Source organism: Eretmochelys imbricata, chromosome 2 (genome assembly GCF_965152235.1).
Source record: "Eretmochelys imbricata isolate rEreImb1 chromosome 2, rEreImb1.hap1, whole genome shotgun sequence".
NCBI lineage: Eukaryota > Metazoa > Chordata > Testudines > Cheloniidae > Eretmochelys > Eretmochelys imbricata.
The window spans coordinates 226,307,286-226,331,293 of NC_135573.1; the positions used below are offsets into that span (position 1 = coordinate 226,307,286).

The 24,008-nt window shown below is 40.6% G+C and overlaps 1 protein-coding gene across 1 annotated transcript in view; it reads right to left on the reverse strand.

Annotated features, from left to right (window-relative positions):
* The window catches only part of ZNF804B (zinc finger protein 804B), a 352,481-nt gene that overhangs the window by 135,569 nt on the left and 192,904 nt on the right, over positions 1-24,008 (reverse strand). The gene's annotated exons all lie outside the window — the stretch shown is intronic.

A 24,008-nucleotide genomic window follows, 5' to 3' on the forward strand; every position in this document is an offset into this window, starting at 1 on the left:
CATGAAAGTAGAAATCCGCAGGGAGAGCCAGAGGGCGAACTGTTGTCCTACTATGTGGACCAGATTTTTCTTTAAAGAAACTTGAACCCCTGCATCTGACTAAGTAGGAACCACAAGCTTTATTTATCAGGACTTTTTCAAATATGCATTTTTTATAACAGCTACAATCAGACATTTCCATTCTTTGCAGTCTTGATATTACAGTTTGACGTGCTATTTTCAAATTGAAAAGTGTGATAGTTTTCTGTAAATGTTTCAGAAGATTAGTTTAGTCTTATCATATTCAGCAGCTTAGGGTTTCTTTCAAATGAGAATTGTTTTATGTGCTGACTCTATGCCAGAGAAGCTAGCTAGTGTTTTATTAATGTTTCGCAGAGAAGACTCAGTTCAAAAGTGAGACATAAGATATAGATGGCTCTAAGCGCTGAGTACAAAGTGCATGAATACAAAAGATATATAAGCACGTAAACACCACAAAAATGCCTGCTTATTGAGCCAGGTTTGTTTATGACTCATTCCTGAATGGATGGGAATGTACAATGTCCCAAGAACAAAAGTTTGAATGAAAGCATAATAAGTATAAATGTGCAATGTGGCCTAGACACAAGAAATGTCAGAGTAAGAAAGGAGCTTTCTCTGAAGGAGATACAACTGATATATTCAAAATTATATTTACAGCAGTTTATTAATAATATTAATAAAAGCAACAACTATATCTTATATTTATAAAACATATAAATGAAAGGGATTTACAAATGTTAATCAATTCTCCCAGCCCAGAAATGCAGCCACCTCTAGGGAAATCAAGACAGATGTTCAACCGTGCACAATAACTCTAGTCAACTGTTTAAGGAAGGAAGTGAACAATTCCTTATTCAATTAAATCTGGGGGAAAAGGAGGAACTTAAGTAGGAAGAATGTGGTCTTTAAGCATTTGTTTGAAAATTTTCAGGACCTCAGTCTGGGTGAGAGTGAAATTTCACTTCTTTTAGATCTAGGAATAAATATAATATTTACACCAATGGCAAACAGACAAAACAATTGGAATATTGGGATTTTCAGATATGGAATAGTGAGAAGGATATATGAATAGAGTTGACCAGCACTCAGGGTTCTCAGTGGATGAAAAGTTTTGCTGGAAAATTTCCAACCAGTTCTAGACATGAAAGAATGCATAAGGAGTTACTGGGAGACTACAGTACGTGCACAGCCCATTTGAATTATTGTTGCCTAAACTAATAGTTATTTAAATAATTATTTAACAAAGGTGCTTTGCACGATATGTGAGGTATTGGGAATTGCAATGACCATAGGCCTGAATCCCATTTACACTAGGGTCCTTTTATGCCACTCTGTCAATGTAAAGGGCCTGAAACTGGATGCAGATTATGCTGACTTTAAGATCCAGAACAGTGTGAAGTAGGGCCGGCCAGAAAAAAAGATTTCTGTTTCGTGAAAAATCCCAATGTTTGATATATGTTTCCATTCTGATGAGGAATGAACCCATGACCTTTAGAAATTTTTCATGAAAAAAGTGAGAGAGAGAGAGAGAGATAGAGAGAGACCTTAAGATATTCAATAAGCTGGTGGTTAGCAAAGTCACCTGAGATGTGGGAGACTCAGGTTCAAGTCCTTGCCCTGCCTGGGTCAGACCAGGTGAATGCCCTAACTGCCAAGCTATTGGTTATCCTGTGCAATCACTTGCTCTGGTTTAGACCAGATATTCCATTCTAGACTTGAGAAACCTTCCCAATGAAAGTTTAATCAAAACTGGTATATTTCCATGAAAAGTTTTGGTTTAGATTAATCAGTATATTCCAATGAACAAATATTTTGTTGAAAATTTCCCAAGCAGCTCTAGTGTAAAGCTACCTTAGTGTACTTGAGAATTGGGCCTTGTGCGCGATTACTGCATCTTTAAGGTCTGGAACATTCTGGCCTGTCAGAGTTCAAAAGATTTGCCAAGTGGAAGTTGCAGTTGGTGACACATGGATACTGAACTTAAGAAAAAAATGATGCTGAGGATAACTAAAAAATTAGTTTTTTTTAAAGCCATATGGGAATACATATTGTTGCATGATGTTATTCCTTTTTATGATAACTATTTTCTTCTAAACTTAATGCAAACATCAAAGAGATTTTATTGACTGGTTGTTACAGATGTATTTGAGCTCTCTCTATTTGACACTCACCAGACTACTGTGAGGGGATCCAAATACTGAATTTTTGAGTGCTTTAAGCTTCCAGAGTCTGAACAAAGTCCAGGCACTACTCTTTTCTGGGCACACTCTCGGGATACAGATCCTCTGTCTACCTTCCTCCTAAAAGCTGACACCCTGATGTCAACTGCCCATCCCCTAGGACCAGTGCTGACCCCTCATACTCACCAGTAGCTTGAATATGCCCTCTCTCTGAATTCCAGCCATGAAAGTGCTTTGGATTTACAGTTTCCCTCTTCCAGGGCATGTGATGGGTAACACAGAACATACAAACAAACAGACTTTGCACAAGACTGTAAACCCCCATTGTTCTTTACTTAATAACACAAGAAATACCCAGAGCTCATTTCCCTGCTTCAGTTTCCTCACTACTGAGTTGGAGTTTAGGTCTTCTAGGAGGTGTCCAGAATCCTTCTGCTTCAGCTCATGACTAGACTTCTAACCTCTCTCTCTCTCTCTCCTGGATCAGTTTGCTTTCTCTGACCTTGGTTAGTCCAGCAGCTAAACTGGACTCCCCACTACAGAAGTGTTCCTCTCTCTCCTCAAAACTTGTGTCCTGTGTGTCTCCAAAGCCTTCCCCAAGTTCTTAAATCCATGCCTTGTCCTGTTTGGGAATTTTCCACTCTCCAACTAGCAGCCCCCTATTGAGGGGTTGGAGAAAACTCATTCTCCTATGTTCAGCCAACCTCAGATTCCCTAAATTATCACAATGGTACATTTCTATATCAAGTTTTAGATCTTTGGCAGAGGCAGAGTTTAGCCTTTTTGAAGACCTGCCTACAAAATGGAAAATTGTGTAGCTGTCTGAATGGCACAAGGGAAAAGGATCTTAGTTCCGCTGTCTAGTTTTTCAAAGGACTGCAGTGGGAGATCCCCCTAGGGACAGAGTTTTGCTATCAACATTTTGATAGAACAAATACAATGGTGTTTAAACATACATTACCCACTTACACAGGCTTTGCTCCTACAGTTCTTGCACATCTGGGGTGAACACATGGTCCCAGTTGAAATGAATGGGGCCAGGATTTCATTCCTTGAAGAGCTGCAGGATTGAGCCTATAGTTTCTTACTCATACATTTTTATACCCACAATGTGCTTCATTCTAACTGTTAAATACAAAATTACCTACAGTAACATTACCCATTGCATTCACTCTTCCTATGTACAGCAGCACTAGAAGTGTAAGCATCAATGTTCTGATAAGAATGACAGTGTCCATACAACTAAACCTGAGCCACATTGCTTGACAGAGAATCCTGGTAAAATAAAAATTGCATTTTGGATGCAGTTAGAGACTATGTAAATCAGAGTTCTGTTGATTAATATTCTTTAGGATTAGCTTTTGGAATTCCTGGCATTTCAATAGAACATTTTTTATTCATCTGCTAATGCTAGCTGCTAGCCACAGTTAGTAAGACAGTGCTGTAAAATTTCTCAGCCTGAAATATGTGACAGCCAACACATACTCTTTGTTTTAATGTAATATTTCATTTTTGATGAACTACGGAAAAGAGCAATGTGATCTACAGTTGCCCCAAATCTCTTTGAAACCCAGATGTATTTTTACTACAAAGTGTGTGTTTATATAAAATGTTATAATAAAATTAGAAATATGAAATAGATGTTAGAGACATCCCTATAAACATAGGGAACCTAAGCTTGTGTGGTGAGGTATAAAGATGGTGTTGGCATTAATTTAGGAAGGTTGCCTTACTCACAAGTGGTGAAGTCATGAGTGGATTGTGGAGTTAAAAAATAATATTCCACACTACATCATCATGTATCTTGTATACATCACATATGTTACAGAAATGATACTTCTGGAATGTTTTACAGAGGTTTTAAAACATTTTATTGGGACTATTTCTTGGTTGCCAGTGCCTTGGAACCAGACACTGGAGAGCCTGTCCACATGGGGAGTTATACTGACATAGAGATAGCAGTATAATTATACAACTATAGTTTTGCCAGTCAGTGTTCCCATGTAGACAAGTCCTTAATTAATACGACTAAAATTTTCAAAGGGGGCTAAGGCATGAGATGCCCAATTACTATCGAAATGTAATGGTAGTTTGTCACCTGATGTCCTCGGGCTCCTTTTAACATCTCAGCCCATAAGTCTAACATGCACAGGGTTCAGAGGGAGAGGAAAAATCAAACCCAATTAACATAAAACCTCCCCAAATGGCCTAAACAACTTTTTCTAGACACAAAAAGACACACTGGTATCTTGAGCCCCTCGCAGACTAGACACAAATGGTGGTCTGATTAGAGAGCTGGGAATTCCAAAGGGGATAACATTCCTGTGAATAGCCCTGTAGAAATACAAGACACCAGACTTTAGAGATATGACGTTTTAACATGTAGAAAACCGGTCACTGGTCTGGAGCTAGATCTTCTCTATCTTGGGCCTCAGGCAGGGTAGTTTGAGGTGAAAAATTCACATTTGTGGGGTGAATGAGTAGCTATTTCAAACAGAGGTTGAATGAGAAAAAAGCATATTGGCAGCTATTTGAGGCTGCTCAGGGGGTTGAAACATCAGAGAAAGTCCCAGGAATATGGATTATGGACAGGTGATAAAGTCATAGGCATATGATTACGCTGTTACCACCTGCACATGTATGATGTAGTCTATTTATCTGTAGGTATATAATGCATATGTATATTTTATACCTCTGTATCTAAATATAGGTACAATCAGAGTTTATGTTCTAACTGTATTAAAGTCTAACCAAAAATCAATGTACCTTAGGACTTGGTTCCTTCCTTTCCTCACCGGTGGAAAGTCTACCTAGATTATGGGTGTAGTAATGCAAATTTTCTACAAGACCCGCTCCACAGAGGGGCCCAGAACCATCCAGTTCAGCACACAAAGCGGGCAGGGCCAAGGCACATGAGACGCACTAATTCATAGCTCTCCGGGGCAGCCTCTGCCAGCAGAAGTCACATGAACTCATAGCCAGAGTTCAAAGATTGCCAGTGACACCACTGCCTGCTCTTCATCTCAAGGGCAGCTTTGATTCCCAGTGCCATGTGCATCACCCTGGGCTCGTGGGGGTGAATCAAGCCTGGTAACCCACAGCGGTTTTAGACTGAAAACTTCTTTATAAGTAATTTTTATTCTGATGTGTCTCTCAAAACATTGTGTTCTTACAATATTACGGAAAATTAAAATGCCGGGATAAGATGACATCTTTCTCAGACTGATTGTTGATCATTAGTAGAATATTTAGTGTACTGTGCAGTGTATGGCATGTATCAGCTTCTGGACTCTCAGTCCTCCAGGGAGTGTCATGTGGGTCTGAGTCCAACGATTTGCAATTAGATCAGTTATGGCAAAAAGCTAGTACAACATTCTGTCATAGCAGCATGGTTATCTTTCGTTTACAACAATATAGTGAATCCATGACGTCGGGGACTCGAACCCCAGACGGCACGGTTCGTTGTCTGACTGCAGAGAGACAGGAAACACCAGCAAAGTCCAAGTATAAGCTCTTTATTGAAGAGTGCACACAACAATAGAGAGCAGCCCATCTCCAAAGAGAACCACCTACCTCTTAGGCAAAACTAACAGGTTTTTATAGACAGGTCTGTCGCGTCACAGATTATTCATGAAGTAGCCCAAACCCCCCGTTTGTTAGTTAAAAGTTCTCTATTATGCATGCATACCTATCCCCTATTGTATATAACTTTTAGCAAGTCGTTATGCCTCCCCAACTTTCTTATCAATCCAGTTGTTGAGCAGGAGACGAGGAGTTAAGAACATACATGAAACAGAAACAGGGAGTAGAGACAGTGTGTCTCCTTCTCTAAACAACCCGTTCTCAGAACATCTGGTACAAAAATGCAGGAATGCAGGCCTCCCCTTTTTTCTTACTCCCTGCAACTTAAACAAGTATTCTTTTATTCTATTTATCTCGTTCAGGGACTTTCCCAGCAACCTTTATTGGCCTGACTTTGGTTCGGTTGGCTTAACTGCTTCATATTTAATTTTTCTCACCTAACAATGATATCAGTGTAATAAGACTAACAGCACTGTATCTTTCACATATGAATGCGTTGTCACATTTTGTTATGTGGCATAGTGACTTATTGGCTGGAGAGGAAATGGTCCATGTAAAGGGCATTTGCTGATTTTTGCATTTCCTCTTTCTACATCTAAACAAAGATTGATATGCAAATAGTTGTCATAACAAGAAATCTCATCCAGTAAGGTATACATCTGAAGGGTCATGGGCCAAGAGATTTAAAACACAAGCCTCTTCTTAACTAATAGCCTGTGAAGGCTAAGAAAGGTAAATTACTTCATTCAAAATCAACTGCAATATCTATGTACGAAATTGTCTGAATCCAATTGAGAGACTGTAGCATAGCCTTCAGTGATGCATACATACTTCAGAAGCATTCTTCAATGATGGAAGGTTGTTTTCCTAAAATAACAGTAGTTAACATTTTCTCTGTTAGAGACCAATAGTAGCCATTAGTAATACTATCAATGGGAGAGATCCTGAAAGTCCTTAACCAGTTTTTGTTCAGTCTTTCTTTGGGCAGAATTCTCTTTAAAGTCAATTAGAGGTGGGCCTGATTAAGAGTTGAGTAAAAGCTAGGTTAAGGATTTTAAAGTCCTTGTATAATTAGGCTTGTGTTTAAAAGAAAGTGATTACTAATACTCTCTGGCCAAATTATGCCCCTAGTTACCCGAAGTTCAAATCCAGAGTAACTCTGGGAACTTTAGTGGAGATAGTTGAGCTTTCATAGAATCATAGAATATCAGGGTTGGAAGGGACCTCAGGACGTCATCTAGTCCAATCCCCTGCTCAAAGCAGGACCAATCCCCAACTAAATCATCCCAGCCAGGGCTTTGTCAACCCTGACCTTAAAAACCTCTAAGGAAGGAGATTCCACCACCTCCCTGGGTAATGCATTCCAGTGCTTCACCACCCTCCTAGCGAAAAAGGTTTTCCTAATATCCAGCCTAAACCTCCCCCATTGCAACTTGAGACCATTACTCCTCGTTCTGTCATCTGGTACCACTGAGAACAGTCGAGCTCCATCCTCTTTGGAACTCCCTTTCAGGTAGTTGAAAGCAGCTATCAAATCCCTCCTCATTCTTCTCTTCTGCAGACTAAATAATCCCAGTTCCCTCAGCCTCTCCTCATAAGTTATGTACTCCAGCCCCCTAATCATTTTTGTTGCCCTTCGCTGGACTCTTTCCAATTTTTTCACATCCTTCTTGTAGTGTGTGGCCCAAAACTGGACACAGTACTCCAAATGAGGCCTCAACAATGCCGAATAGAGGGCAATGATCATGTCCCTTGATCTGCACCAATATAGCTGAAAACAGAATACGATTTGCACCAGTTTTGCTGAAAACAGAATATGGCTCTTACACAGGTAAGTAAGTAAGTAAATAAATATTTACTAGGGGCCTATAGAGAAGTCCTTCCTTAACCAATTACCTATGAAGTTAATGGGAGTTCACTTGAGTTTAAGACTTTGCAAAACAGGAGTATAAACCAGATCAACTGACCCATTCTTGTATAAATATTTGTCACTGTTTTGTTATCCCTAGTCAGTCTTTACTCAGTTTTTACTCAGTCCTTACTCAGGTAAAACACCCAATAAAGTCTAAATAAAGATTAAAAAAAAACTGTAAGAAATTCAGGATATGACCCTGAGTGAATAGTGTAATAGGGTCTGTCATCTTCATGATATTTCCCAACATGGATTAAAGTTTAATGACTTAATGTAGGACTGACAATACCAAACCAGATCTTCAGCTAGTGAAAACTGGCATGTCTCTATTAATTTCAGTGGAGTTACTCCAATCTGCTGAGCATTTTTCCCATCCGAAAGCACAGAAAATCAGAATGTTTCAAAGTTGTTCTGACATAATTTATTTGAATTCTATTAATATGTTTATAAAGCACTGATTAGATTAGAAATAATACTGAATTGGAATAATACAGGTGTGGATTTCTTGGAAAATAAATTTGTCACTTGGATCTGCTCTGTGGTTTTTCCAAATTATCATAGCTAATAGGAGCAGAGAATTGACACCATTCTGATATTTAGCCTGTATGTAACACTAAGTTTCCTAAAATTGATGCTTTTCAAAGTACAATGCAACTCACAAAAAAATAGAAGCTTGTTAACAAGAAAAAAATAAATATAAATGACAATTTGCACAGAGCCATTTATTCAACCTAGGAGTCTAACTCTCTAGATCAAAGTGATAGAAAAGCAATTCTGTGGTGGGAAATTAATAGATCTGAATGAACTTTCCAAGGATCAGTTCATGTGGTTTCTGTGGCTTCTGCCCACTGCAAGTTCATTTGTAAGTGTGATTTCTGTAGAACTGTGCCTCATTTGAAGAACTCCAACCACTTCCTCCATGGAGAACATCTGTCCTCTTACAGGCCTTAGGGATGCCCTTCTTCCCCCCACCTCTCAACCTTACTGGAAGAAGATGGATGCCTAAGACTTGTGGCCTTTCTCTTTCCAGAGAGCAGGTATATAGTCATTCCCCCTCTCAGGTTCAGGAAAGAAGGGACCAGAAAGGGTCTTCCATGGGAACAGGAAGTACCTTTTTTAGAGGTTAGCTGTAACTGACCATGTCTCCTGTGTCTCCTTGCAACAGCTGGTAGCCTGAACAGAATGGGTCAAGCATGGGAACTTGGCAACTCACTGATTGACGGATCCTGAGATGGAGGGATAGAGACATGAACTTCAACAGCCTATCCACAGTTAAACCTTGTGGACCTGGATTGTTTGTTCATGGGATTGGCTCGAACCCAAACCTATCATGACTTTGTGTGAGTTACTCTTCTAGACAAACTTTTGCACATCCCTAAAAATGAATCATTCTCTAAATGAATCTCTGATCCCAGGGTACCAGTACCTAACTAACCTGGAAGGTGAACTATTAGGTCAATCTCTAGGAAGCATCTGACAGGAGGCCAAGATTTACATGGCCACTTTAAGGCCTGCATGATTATCCATAACTTTCTTTACACTGTATGAGTAAGTAGAGAGGATTGTATTCATAAGTCTGTTTGCCTCTCCAAACCGTTGACTGATCTTCCACCTGTCTTTCCTAATTAAATATGAAATGTTGCTGGCAAAAAATTCAAATATGTATGCAATGTGTTGTTCCCACAAAAAGGCCTGCAAAATCCTAGCTGAGCAGGCACAATTGCGTATTCATACTTGCACCTCAGGGCAGCTGTGTGGATATCTGCTCACTTAACAGATGCAATTGCTCCATCTGTGAACATGGAATCATGGAGATGTAGGGTTGGTAGGGATCTCAGGAGGTCACGTAGTCCATCCTCCACATGCTGAGGTAGGATTAAGAACTCGATGAGGACACAACTGCTTTGAAAACACTGGATCTAGCAATCTACCTTCTGCTAACAAAGTCTGATGTTGTCCATCCTAGCCACAAAATCTGGCACGTTTGAGACAAAGGAGAAAACCTGGCAAAAATAAATCCATTGTCACTACTGGAATATTTACAGTGTAATTAGAAAAGAGAGAATTGTGTGGCTAAAAATGGATATGTCCATATGGTTTTTTGTTTGTTTGTTTTTGTCACTTAGCATAATAAGAATAATGCGCCAGTGGCAGAAATGATCGGAGTAGGCTGTACTGATTCCCAAGCCGGTGCTCATTTCTCTAGACCACATTTCCTCAGTCCAGACAGCTGCTCTATTGTATGTCTAGCATCCTCAATGGGCCTTTTTGGTGGGCAGAGACTGCCAGGCTGTAGGGACTCTCTAATCAACTCCTCTCCACCCAGAGGGCGTTCTTAGGTGATAGGAGTTTGAAAGCCAGTATGGCAGATCAAGACCATCTGCTGTGCAAACCCTCCTGGGGCCAGTTCTGCTAGCTTCACAGCTGCTTTCCACAGGTAGAGCTGCACAAATCAGCCAGAGAAGGGTCAATACATCTGTGACTCTTCAGAGTGACATAAATCTCAGAGTAGTGAAAAGAGAACACAACAGTATGCTTAACTCGCTGTATGAACCCAGTAATAAACTGGGGCATTGTGATTAGGAAAAGCTGCAGGAGTGGCACACCATCTTCAATGGCTTAATGCTTACCATGCATCTCTAAGTGAAGCATCAGTGTTTCAGTATAGACAAATCCCTTCTCTGTGTTTATTATGCAGATGGACATGCATGTCTCGTGTAATCATCTTGGCCATCTTCCTAACATTGGGCCAAAGCCTGAAATGTTGAGTCAGTCTTTAACAAAGTCCTAAATTAGACAAAATTGACTGTGAATTTAGAGGGGGGCGGGGTTTCCTTAAATAAAGACAACATTTCAGGATCTGGCCCTGAACTATTAAGGTAAATTCTACCCCAATACATAGCTCAAATAGCTAGGCTCTTGAGGGAGCCATCCTGTGTAATGGAATCCTGCCTTCCAGTCCTTCTCTGGCCTTGAGACTCTGGCTGGGGAGGCACAGGGGAAAGTAATAATGGGAGGGGGGAAGATATAATTAAGTGAAGAGTTTAAAGAGAATTAATAGGGAGTCAATTATAGAGGAGGAGAGAGAATTAAGATAGGTGCGAGTTAAAGAAAAAAACAACCAAGAAGAATCAAAGACTTAAAGAGAGAGTTCAGAGGGAACTCACGGAGAACCAGGGATGAAAGGAAGTAAAGACACAAAGAGAAAAAAGATAAGGGTTGCCATGGGGGGAGAAGATTTATAATTATGGGGAGAGTCAAGGTGGAAGAGAGGGAAATAAAGAAGGGGAGACAGAGAGAAAAGAAAGACAGTTCAGCAGGAGGCTGGAGAGAATTAAAGGTGAGGTAATTAGTGAACAGAGAGACAAAATGTAAGGGGGAAAGATAGGATGTACTAGAAAAAAAATAAAGGAAATCTGGGAAGAGGGACAAACAAGGAAAGGCATAAAATTGAGGCATTTAGAGAGGGGAGAAAGTGGATTCGGAAAGAGAGAGTATAGAAGGCAGGATGAAAGAGAGATCGGCATAAAACCAGAAAATTGAGCTTAGAGTGAGGGAGGACAGATAGTAACACTTTGGATGGGAAAGAAAAAAAATGTGAAAACTCGGGAGAGTATAGTGACAATGGGAAGGGGAGAAGAGATAGGTTGCCTAGGGGCATATGGGGAACCAAAGTGGGAGGGGAAGAGGGAAAAAATAAAATACTAAAAGGTAGATAGGCAAAATAACATGGAGATGAAGGTGAGAAGTGAGAGGAGGGAAAAAGAATGGAATGATAAAATGGAAGTAAAATTACACTCAGCTTTAAGATTAGGAGTTTGATTCTTTTCATTCATCTTCCTACCGTTCTTGTCTCCATTATCTGGTAGAAAGGGGGAGCTGAAAGGAGATAGGAAGAAGGTACTTTAAGCCACAGAAGGAGTGAGGATATCTTCGAATTGGTCACAGCCTGGCAGGTATTGGGCACAATAACTTTTCAGCCAGTCAAGCCCAGGGGGCAGAGATTAAGATTGTTTGTGGCCCAATAGTTGGGGAGCCTGCACATTAGCCTGAACATAGAATTGACCAGCAATTTATTCTCCCCCTTCTTTTGAGCACTGATTAAAATATTAGTGAGAGAACAGACTGCAAGGAAACAAAATGTGACTTTAAAAGAAAAGCATCAAAGCTAAGAACTGTACTCATAAGCAATCAATCAGAAAGCAATCCTATCTCTGCAGAGTGTGAGCGGAACAGAAAATTCTATATGTAAAGCTAGTTTGAGCTTCATGTCATACTGCATATGCGCTTGTTGTCAGTAGTCATAAACATCGATAAGGAGAGCTGAGATAGTTCTAGTATATTTAGTATCTCATTTTTGTATTTACCCATACAGCGAAGCTTTATAACCATTTTATAGTCAGCAGCAGCAATCTCCTAATTCCCTGGAGTCTGTTCTCAGTTAATTGCACTCATGAGTACAGCTAGTTTAGAATTACTATTCTCCAACAAATCCTCACAACTCCATGGCGAGGCTGTTGCTGGTATGAGTTAGATAATATAAGTTACATTATCACCTTAAAATTCTCATCTAATATCTTAATGGATTTTTAACATTAATCTGCTGAAACACCTTGAATCTCACATACAAAGGAAGAAATAGTAAAAATATATTTTAAGGAAAGTTCAAAAAATAGGACATGAAACTTTGCAGGGGAGGTGCCGGTGATAATCGATGAGCTCTGTTTCTTTTTAAGGCAATGTATTATCTCGACCTGTTGGAGATGGCTAATTCTATTAACCACTGGTTTTATGGATTCTTTCTTAATAACAAGACTAAAAAAAAAATGTTTCAAAGTGTCCAGGGCCAGATTCTTAGTTCTGTTGACTTCAGTGAAAGAATGCTGATCTACACCTGCTGAGGATCCTGCCATAGTTGTTTTGAAGGAAGTGGTAGAAGTCTAGATATCTTGAAGTCTGTTCTGTCAGAGATTCTGTTGCTAACTGCCTGAGCTTGAAAACTCTCTTTTTTCTTATACCCTACCAGTTTCTGTGAGGATGTGTATACCATTTCTTCAAATCTGTAGCAGGAAACCAGACAGTAGAAAGTTGTGGGAGGCAAAGTTGTTAGTGTTAATATTGTTTCCTTATTCTAACAAAGTCCCGACTACTAGATGATCACTCTTGTATTCCGCCTTACTGAGTCCAAATGCTCTGCTTGTTGCTATAGAGCCTGCATAAAGGTTTCCACTCTTAATCCAGGTCTGGGCCAGTGCACCCTTTGGTATAAGATTGTGACTGCCCCTCATGTGCAGGAGAGCGGGCCATGCAAGAACCACTCACAAATGGATCCCCTTGGCTCAGAATGCACATCACTCTGAAGAGGGAAAATAGAGGAGGAGGCTGGGCATGGTCTTGTCTAACGCACAAACTTACCAGCCAGTGAAGCAGGCCAATGACACTGAGGGAAGCAGGCTGCCCATCAGTGTTCCCCTAAGTATTCCCTCCTGGAGCAGGGCTGCTCTGATCTGCCCTCAATGCAGAGCAGTGGCTAAATGCCATAATTTGGTCCCTAATTAATTACAATTGCAAACCATGCTAAAAGAAATCCTTGGTATTTATATGGGAAATGTGTGGGTTGTCTTTTTTAGTATCATCTCAAATGCTCTCATTTTAACAAGACTTTAACAGTTCACAAATAATAATTGTATTACAATAATGCTTAGACGCTCCCCTCAAGACTACGGCCCTGTTGTGCTAGGCATTGTTCGTAAATACAGAAAGAGGCAGATCCTGCCCTGAAGAACTTGCAGTGTAAGTAGATGTGACAAAGTGTGGAGAAAAGGACAAAACATACAGACAATGTGAACAGTGTGGTAGTTTACAAATGTCATATTTGTTCCGTTATGCGTGGTTTTGTTCATAGGTAAACACTTAAGAAGTACAGGCTAAGCATATCTTGATGCACATAGTCTTTTCTCTTACCTTACAAGACAATTTTCATCTCTCTCACTGCTACTTTGGTGTGTCTCTCTTCTTCACCAACCCTACATCCCTTATGGAGTGCCCAGGTTGTCCTATCCTCTTTCCCCCTATTATATCCTACCAACCTGGTAGCACCACACTGCTGTCCCCGTTCTTCCATGTTCGGTCAACGGGCTAGGACTCCCTACTTGACCCCATGTGATGGAAAACATTCACTTTATTGATTAAGGCCTGATCCACAGCCCATTAAATCAATGGAAAGACTTCCAAATGACTTCAGTGGGCTTTAGATTGGGCCCTTAAAAGATAAAGGGCCCTACTCTTCTCCCATTTAAATCAATGGAAGATTTGGAGTTGACTTCATTGGGAGCAGGAGTGAGCTTTAACTGACAGAGTCTCAAAGGCGCTCCCTTTGCAGTTTAATGCTCTCAGCACTTTTCAGGGGGTGCTCACCACCTCACAGGGTCAGGCTCAAAGTGAGGCGGTGATGTCTAGAAGTGATCACTCAGTTTCATCAGCTTTTAACAGGTGTAGTAGCACTGTCATCTCTAAGTCAGATAATTTTCGCTTTTCCCTCTAGCCTCTTTTCATACTCAATAGCACAGCCTAAAATTAAGGGGACAGTGGACAATTCTGAGTGATTCTCTATTAGAGGAAACTTTTATATTTGAAGGATTTCTTACTTTAAAAATATAATCTAATGTAACCACTAAAAATATTCACAGCTGCATAAAAAAGCAAAGTAGATTGAACAATAGTAGTAGCCATGGTTACATGCATACCATCACTATGCTGTGACCCTACAATTCATTCCTGTGAATAACACAATTATAGTCTAACATAATACAAAATAATCTCAACCAAAATAAGAAAAAAAATAGCACTGTAACAATTTAAATCAACGAGGCGTCTGGCTTCATAATAAAACCAGCACACCCTGCATGACTAATTCAAGTATTTCACATGTACACCTTCAATTTTAGAATCACATTCCAAGCAACAAAATGAATAAGCAGATTTTTTGAAGTAGGAAGTTTACAAATCATTGTAAAAATGGCAAAGAACAGCCTATTTAGGGGGGAACCCCCCCACAAAATTAGATTTTCAGCACCAGATGTTTCCATGAAAGAGGATGGCTAAGTAATTATAATTGGAGTCCCTAATTTGCATTGAAGCTTCTTGACTAGTACATATTTCATATTATAACCATGGTGTACCATTGCTCTCTAGCATCCATTGACTATATAAAGCCTGTGGAATTTTCCCAAACCAAATTTTGGCTTTTTTATAACTTACATTGTGTACCAGCAAGTTTACAATATTGTCTTTTATACAGTGTCTTTCAAAAACTGCAGCCCAAAATGCCCTGTAGAGTTAAATATAGCAGAGGGAAAGAGGCATTGTCAAGGGAGAGAAGATGTTTTGAGACTTAAAAGCTAGAGATAGTCAAGGAAGGAGAAATAGACAGGCAGTTGCTTCAAAATGGCAGGAGGGGCAAAGAAGAGAGTTTTACAGCAACACTGCTAAGTTTGTATGAAGGGAAAGAGAGGGGCCTAGCACTCGGGAGAATGGTAGTGAGGCTGGACTATAGAGAGGTAAAGTCCAGGAGATAAGAGAGAAAATATATAGAGAAGTTTTTGAAAATGAGGGCCACAAGCCTGCAATGACCATCACATGGACAGATATCTGTGATCTGAAGAAGAACAGTCCTGTGATTAGGACACTAGCTAGGATTTAGGAGACCTGGGTTCAAGTCTCTATCCTTCCACAAATTGCCTGTGTGACCTAAAGCAAACCACCTAGCCTCTCTGTGCTTCAGTTCCCAGTCACTACATAGGAAAGTGCTCTTCTCCCTAGCTCACTGGGGTGCTACATGGATAAATACATTAAACAGTGCAAGGTGCTCAGACATTATGGCAACCCAGGCTTCCTAAAATAAGACTGCTGGATCAGCACCTGGAAGAGTGATTTTTGAAAGAATCCCAAATTGAATGCCAAGAGCCCGTGAAAGTGTCTGAGTCCAGGGATGATGGAGTTGTGTTGTTTTGTATATGCGAAAAAGGCAGGCAACAGCATTCACGGTGGAACTGTCCACTGAAGGCAAAAGGAATTCTTCCATTGACTCCTCTGGGCTTTGAATCAGGCGCAAGAAGCTTACTTGTAAGATGCACTTAAAAAACCCCTTGGTCTCGTACACAAAAGCATGGTTTTCTCTCTCTCTAAACACAACACTGCATACTGCAATCTGTGCACACCTAACAGCACAGCTCATAATACATTTCTCCTACTGTAATTTCTTAGAGCAGCTGAGACGTGTTTATAAGTGAAAAAATAACATCGGGGTACCAATTATGCTCTGAGAGTGTTATCTTCTGTGTGGACCCAGAGAAAGAACCACAAAGCAAAGATGAAGGCATTTGGTTTACATAGCGTAAGGAAGATGACACATCATAAGAGGCTCCTGGGATGATAATACTTTATTAGAAATAATGATTTTTCGTAAACATAGATGCCATTCTCTCCATGTTTTTGTTTACAGCACTTTTTGAAATGGAGTCCACCATTTGGAATCTACCAGGAGGAAAGCTAACTTCCTTATCGACTAGTCAGGATTCTTCCCTGATGTGTCTGTGAGCTGGTGGCAGACATTAAGTTGAATTTACCCAATTAGTGGAATCCTGCTGCTGAAGTCATAGGGCCAAATTCAGAAGTGATGTATAAAATTGGATGCAAGGGAATCTAAGAGATAATAAGTTGGTTTAACTTACACATCAAAAGGAATAGAATTGAAGGTATAACGCAAGAAAAGCAACCTCAGGAAGCTGTAAGAAGATGTATGTTAAAATAGCCTCTTCTCCCCCTTTGCCTCCCCACTTAAATACTTACTTCTGGCTCCTTGGTGGGCGAATTACAGCATTTTAGAGTCCCATACACCCACTTACTGATAGGTAACTCACCTTTGAATTTGGGCCATTGTGTTTGTGAATCTTCCCACACTGAATATTGCCACAGTCACAACTAGAGCTGGTCAGAAAACAGAATTTCCATTCCATGGGAAATATTTCAAAACTTCTTTTTTTGTTCCAAATAGGGACAAAAAGTTGAAATTTTGACATTTCTCACTGAACAGAAATTAAAATAAAAAAATCTGAAAACATTTTGTTTTGAAAATGTCACCAGTTCAGTGTGATAACATTGAAACATTTTGTTTCAATAAGATAAAACATTTCATTTCAACGATTTCAAAACATTATAGTATAAAATATTAAATATAGATGTTAAAATTAATAATACAAAAGTCAAAACAAAATGCAACAATAAAGTAAAAAGGACTCATAATGAAATGATTTTATCTTATTGAAATAATACAGTTTGCCATTTTTGAAATGCACTGAGAAAGTCTAAATGATTTCTTTTGACATTTTCCTTTCAAACTTTGTCAAAATCACCATGTTTCTGCAAAACATTTAGATTTGAAACTGCATTTTTCTTGACAGAAAATTGTCCCACCGAAAATTTGACCAGCTCTAATTACATCTCAAACCAGAACCAGTTGTAGTGCCAGGTACACAAAAAGGGAACCCTCCTTTTGCCCTTCCTTGTGGAATACTGCTAATGCCATCTCAATTAGACGTTTGTCTTTGCGTATCTTGCAATTTTTCATTGATTCCAGGAGTTGCACATGACAGCTGACCCCATTCCCTTTGCTGACTATTGTATCTGCCTAAATTGGAATTCAGTTTTTGCATATCATACACCCTTGTTTGTGAGTTGCCCAGGACAAGACTTTTACTGAAATAACATTACATTTTAAAAAGTCCTGGATGTAGCTTGACTACTTGGGAGGTAAAGCTTTAAAACTGTCCTGAAACAGCCTCAGAAAATGTTCAGTGCCAAAATCTGGATCTGCTGAAGTGAACAGAACTTGCACTTGTAACTGACATTGGAACTTGGCCCTTCAGTCTTAATTTTAACACATCTGTTTACTTGGCCTATGGTCCAGTCATATTCCCATGGAGTTTTTCCACTGACTTCAGTGGGAGCAGATTCATCCAGAGGTCCTTATAATTGTGGATGCTTCTGTAGTGCTTATTTTATGTGCACAAATGAGAATAAGAATGAGACTCCAAAACTCACTTGTTACCTAAGCCAAGATTTAAGCCTAAATATGATTCAATTTAATATAGTATTATGAAAGAGTTGTTTAATGATGACTTCTACTTGTAGGTCACTGCCATATCACTTACGATAGCTTTTGTATCTTACTTTTAACAAGCACATTCTGAATTAGCATTTTGATTTTTGTCTTGAATTATTCCCACATATTACATTTTTGTCCCAAAATACAGCTGTAGCCATTTGTGCCAGGCAAAAAGGCATTCAAAGATAAATGAATACTTCAGTGGCTCAAGTGAAAGGCAGTACAAAAAGATCCTAGAGAGAGTGTAAAATTGTTTAATGAATAAACACTTCTGCCTTTATGTATTACTCTAACATTTAAGGGCTACAGCTGTCATGGCTCAATTCCGCGGGATGAATGGGAAGAAATGTTAATTCTTTTGGCAATATTCACAGGCTTGTTAATCCTAGCTGAGGAATTTCCTCTTACAAAAAGTAACCTCTTTAATCAGTCTGGTGGTCTGGGAAGAAGTACAGATGTACTTCTGAACCTCTGGGATGCAACTCTGGCCAGTAGACCTTGCTTAACATGCATTCTCCAGACAACTATGTGATCCAATAAAAACATGTTTCCCAAATCAAAGCTAACATCTGAGGGCTTCTTTTGTCACTTAAGCCATACAGAACATCTGGTTCTGACTTGTGAACTTGTAAAATGTTGATATGGGAGTGAATGAGGACTGGTTTATGACTAGAGGCACCACCCTGAATTGAGAAGATTTTGGGGGACTCAGAACAGCCAAGCTGCAGCAGGAATGCGAAAGGGGATTCTAGCCTACTCATCGTTGTTACTCCTGGGTCTCTCCAGGACAATACACAATGGATGCACTCTGCATTCCCACCTGTGCCCAGCTACCTCGCTGTGAAGTGAGGCCAGACTTCGGCCCTCACCCTGCCCCTTCCTGTTAGGGAGGGTAGCACTGGCTGCAGCACTAGTAGGGAGCAGTGGCTCTGTTCCACAGCCTGAAATGTCTGGTCACTGTGCAGGGCCACATGCTGGGATGGTTCCTCTCATCCTCTCCCCACTTTCATGCACACCTGCCCAGGCTAAGCCACAATCTGGCCCTAAACCTGGAGAGACCAAATGCCATTTTCACAAGTTTAGATAAATTAATATGAGTGAAAATGCTTTGAGCCGGGGTCCTAGGAGGAGCCTGCTCCTACTGTGAAACACATGGATATGCATTACTGTGGCTTTTGCTATAAGAATCTTCACATTTATTTACAAATATATTGATGAGTCTGATTTTCAGGCTGCCAAGTCGAGCTGATATAAAAATGTTGGGTTATTTTTAACCATGAAAAATTTTCATCTTTTTTTTCTGCAAGAATTTCAATACTGTTGTGAGCTGGGTTAAAACTGATCTGTGAACAAACACACCCTTCATTTAAGACTGCTGGGAAGGACAGTTAAGGGGAGACACCTTAAACGAGGCATAATGGAGTGTTCCCATTCACTAGCACCGTGTGGGCAGAAGGTTCCACTGGATATTGTTCTGACTGGGGGTGAGCCTGTCTGTGGGTATGTGGGAGGGAGTGTTTAATGGGGAGGGAATAGAGAGTCAGTGGCCAGAAAAAATCCAAGCCGCAGCCTGTAACCTCATTGTAATCCTGGGAGAAGCTTAGCAGAAAGTTCTGGATTGAGGGTGCTGGATAAAGAAGCTTGGGCTGTAAGCAAAACAAGCTATCTCCTGGTTTTGGTTCATCCTGCATTTGGAGAAGCAGGACTTTGCACTTTCCTTGTAAGTAAACAAGACTGCATCAAATAAAATACCAGGCTCCATCATCAATTTCTACTCCCATCTGGAATATCCCCAGGGCCCTGAACTTATAGGGCGACCATATTTCCCTATGCTGAATATGGGACACTTGGTAAAGTTACTCGTATTCAAGTGAGTTCAATGGCAATCAATCAGAACTATGCAGTACAAATGTTCAAATTAACATCAAGTTGACTGAGCCCCCGTTAAAAAGAAATACTATGTAGTTGTATTCTTTTTATTTACCTTCTTAGCCTTAAGGCTTTAGAGTTCACACAGGGAGAGGTGACACATACATAGTCCCATACACGGGGGTGACTGACTGACCCCCAGCCCAGCGCTCTCTGCCTTCCATGCCTGGCTGGGTCTCCAAGACGGACCCGCCTCTCCTGGTACCTGGTGCTGCGTCTTCCCAAGGCAACATGTGGCGGGGGCCAGGGGCATGTCAGGTCACATGCTCCTCTCCCAGATTTTTGCCAGGTTTCACACTAGAATGTGGCCAGCAGCAGCCTTTCGGCACTGTGCAGGAGGGAAGGGACAGAAGCTACTTCCAGCCACGGTGTGTGTGGGGGAGGAGGGGAAGGCAAAGGGGCACATGACCTGGCCCATGATTTGCAGAGCTCATCTCTTCCGCTTCCCTCCGTCCCCCCACCCCCAGCTAGAAGCAGTTTGTCCCTTCCTGCCTGCACTATGTCAAAAGGCAGCTAACATCTCCAGGCTGCTGTTGGCCATTGACATAAGGGCTCAGAGAGGGCTTGCAGGCTAAGATGAGATCCCAGTTGGAGCAACAACTACAAAATGTCTGGACAGATTGGGAAATCCAGCCGAAATGGCAAAATAGATTGAGGTGACCAACAATCTGATTGCCACTGACCAGAAGTTTTCCACAGGATAATGGAGACCAGCAAACTGAGGGGCGGGAGCGCAAACTGGGAATTTGCTAACAGAGATGAACTGCAACAAGGACATAAGGAGCTGAAAATACAGCTGCAGAAGGAAATCAAAGAGTCACAGATCACAGTGGAAGGCAGCCCCCTGGACAAGGAATTGAGGACTTGGTTAAGTGTAGATATTTACAACTGATTTCTATCCTGTTTGTAAACCTCAGAAGCCCAGAAGGGAGAATTTGAGCAGTCTGAGCTCAAATAATGCAAAAGCCCACTGTCTTTGAGGGAAAAGTCTGAGAGGCTTATTTGGCCCAATTCAGCATCAAATGAATGGCTGGCCCAGCTCCGACTGCGCTGCAGAACTTACCTCCACAAAAGAGATTGATGCAAACCCTTCACATGTGGCTTGGAGCTACCATCAATCTCAGCTTGCCAAGGCACAGCTAAAAGCAAGGAGAGGGAAAGAAGAAACCATGGCTGAACTGGCAGAGGACCTGTGGAGATTTGTGTTCCTGGAATACCCAAATACCACAGAGTACATAAGAAACATAAACATAAGAATGGCCCTACTGGGTCAGAACAAAGGTGCCTATATCCCAGTATCCTGTCTTCTGACAGTGGCCAATGCCAGGTGCCCCAGATGGAATGAACAGAACAGGTAATAATCAAGTGATCCATCCCCTGCCACCCATTCCCAGCTTCTGGCTTACAGAGGCTAGGGACATTATCCCTGCCCATCCAGGATAAATTGTCAGTGAACCCAATTTACAAATGCACATCCCGACTTAGACCTCTAGATCAAGATCAATGAAAACAGACCAAAGATACTCCAAAAGGCTGTGGAATTTGCCACAGAACTTGAATCTTTCCTTGCAGCAGTGCACCAGAAGAGGAAGCTGCCACTAGTGAGGAAGATGGAGTCTGAATGCCATGAGTCCTGTAAGTACAACTCTGTATCTAGTGTGTATAGGGAAAGGGGGATTCTTATCTGGTTCATGACCTTATTGATTAATTAGAAAAACTGATAAGTTTGGTTTTTAAAAGGGAAACTAGCAAATTTTAAAAGAAACAGTTCAGTTACATGCAGTTCAGTTGCATCACTTGAGCTGACAAAACTGGCCACAAAAAGGATTGTTATAAATGTAAGGCAGGCCAAGACAAAGTGTTACAAGTATATAGGGAAAAGCCTCTCTCCAAGTTCAGGAGATGGGGGAACACCAAGCTGAAGGGGCAAAGCTTGATGGTACAAGGATCATCAACACCACTGTTTTTGTTTAGAGCTGGGCAGTTGAACAACAATAATGGGAGTTTGGCTACTGAGTGTGTAACAGAATCTGTGAAATGCACAGCAATGTTTGACACTGGCTGAAACAACAGTTATTAGACCAGATATGCTAAAACAGCTAGAGAATCAGGGATCCAAAACTGAACAACCTAAAACTGTTTTGTGGGACTACTGACAAAAACCCAAGGGGCTTGTGGAGTTGGTGGGGTGGGGGTGGTGGCTACTCTCAGCAAAGTCTAAGTTCTCCTAAGAGATTTGAGTGGAAGTAAATTCTTTTGTGTTGGGGATGTGAAGACATTCTGACATGTATATCGATGTAAATAGTTAAACTTGCAGCATTTGTAAATTGTTATTTCTTTTGTTTCTGTTTGGGCTTGGTTATTGGGACACCATTTTAGGCCTCATCAAGGTGGTAAGTGAAGCAAAGGTTGGGATGTTGTTATGAGCTGGGTTAAAACCTCATTGAAACTGATGTCTGAGTGCACCCTTCATTAAAGATTGCTGTAAGGGATGTTAAGAGATGACACTTAAAACAAGGCATAATTTATGCCCAGAAATTAGCACCATGTGGGCAGATGATCCCACTGGTATTGTTCGGAGTGTGTGTGTGTGCGTGTGCGAACGTGCATGTGCAAAAAAGTCTGCCTGGGGGAATCGGAGGCAGACAAGAAACATAGACTCAGAGACTGCAAGAAAGCCACGCAGCAGCCTGTAAGCAGGGTGTGATTTTAGAAGAAGCCTAGAGAAAGGTTTTGGGTCAGTGTGCTAGCTGAAAGAGCTTCTTTGTTTACAGCCCAAATTTATCTCCTGGGTTGGGTTCCTCCTGTGTTGGAGAAGGAAGGCTTTGTACATTCCCTGTAAATAAATAAGAGTGCGTCAAAGAAAATACCAAACTCCATCATCAATATCTACTTCTGTCTAGAAATCCCCAGGGCCCTGAATTCTGACTAGCTGCTCGGATCTAAAAGGCGTAATAATACTGAAATATTTTGGCTGAGAACCAATTTTGATTTGGAAATGCTGCCACAGTGTCTCCTAGGTGTTTTAGTTTGGATGTTTCACATTCCCATTCTTTACTATGGGCCAGGCTTCCTGGTTGTACTGCATCTCCCATGAAGCACCACAGACAATGCATCCTGGGAATCCCTGACCATGGTGCACCATGGATGATGTAGTCTGGCTGGGGACCCCACTCTGTGGAGAAGAATGAGGACACAAAGCAACTACAACTCCCATGAGGCATCATGGGAAGCATTTCCAGATCAAAATATTTTGGGATTTTTGTTGTTGTTGTTAGTTTTTTTTGGTTTTGTTTGTTTGTTTTTGACTGTTTCAGTCTTTGAACATTCAGTTTTTCATTGCAAAAATTATTTTTTCCATGGAATGAAGACACTTTTTGTGAAAATTGTTTTGTTGAAAACCAAATGGTCTATCAAAAATGTACACGTAAATTTGACTAACCTTACTTCTGAGCACCCACTGCTCACATTGACTTCACTGAGAATTGTGGATGCTTAGCAACTCTGAAAATCTGGGTGCTCAAACTGATTTATAAGTTATAAAGCAATATGTATTCCCAGGATTGAGCTCTATTCTAAAAATGATACCAAAGAGAGAATTCAATAGTCTGCAGCTTGTTTAATGCATCTTGTTGTGTGATCTAAACACTGTACTAAGGCATTATAGACGAAGGCTCTTAGTGATTTTGTAAATTTACATAATCCTTTGATATCTTGGTGACCTCAATACCCTACTGCAGCTATAGAGCTGATGGTCTGCAATAACATTCTGTGTATTGTAAGCTCTTTTCAGGTCTCATATGTACTTTGCATTCTGCACAGTTCTTATGAGCGCTAACTGGTAATTGATATGACTCAGACACTTGAAAACAAAAAGGGACTATCCACTGCCTCTCAGCAAAGATGATGTTTTTTAGGCTTGGCTCAATTGTGAATTATATTGTTGTGGCATACCATTACCTTTTTGTAAGTAGGCAGAAAGCATTGACTTTGGGGGTTGAGCAAAGGAGGCTGAACAAAAATACAGCTGGCCCTGATTTTCAGATGGTACATATTTTCACATTTTCAGATGGTAAGTGTGGGTTACTACTACGTCTTATTTAACTTTTCATGCATTTTGTACCTTTTAAATTAGTGGCCCCTGATATATACAAGATATAATATCACTAGAGAGGTAAGTTGTGTTTTATTTTATCTATCTGTGTTCTTACATTATTAC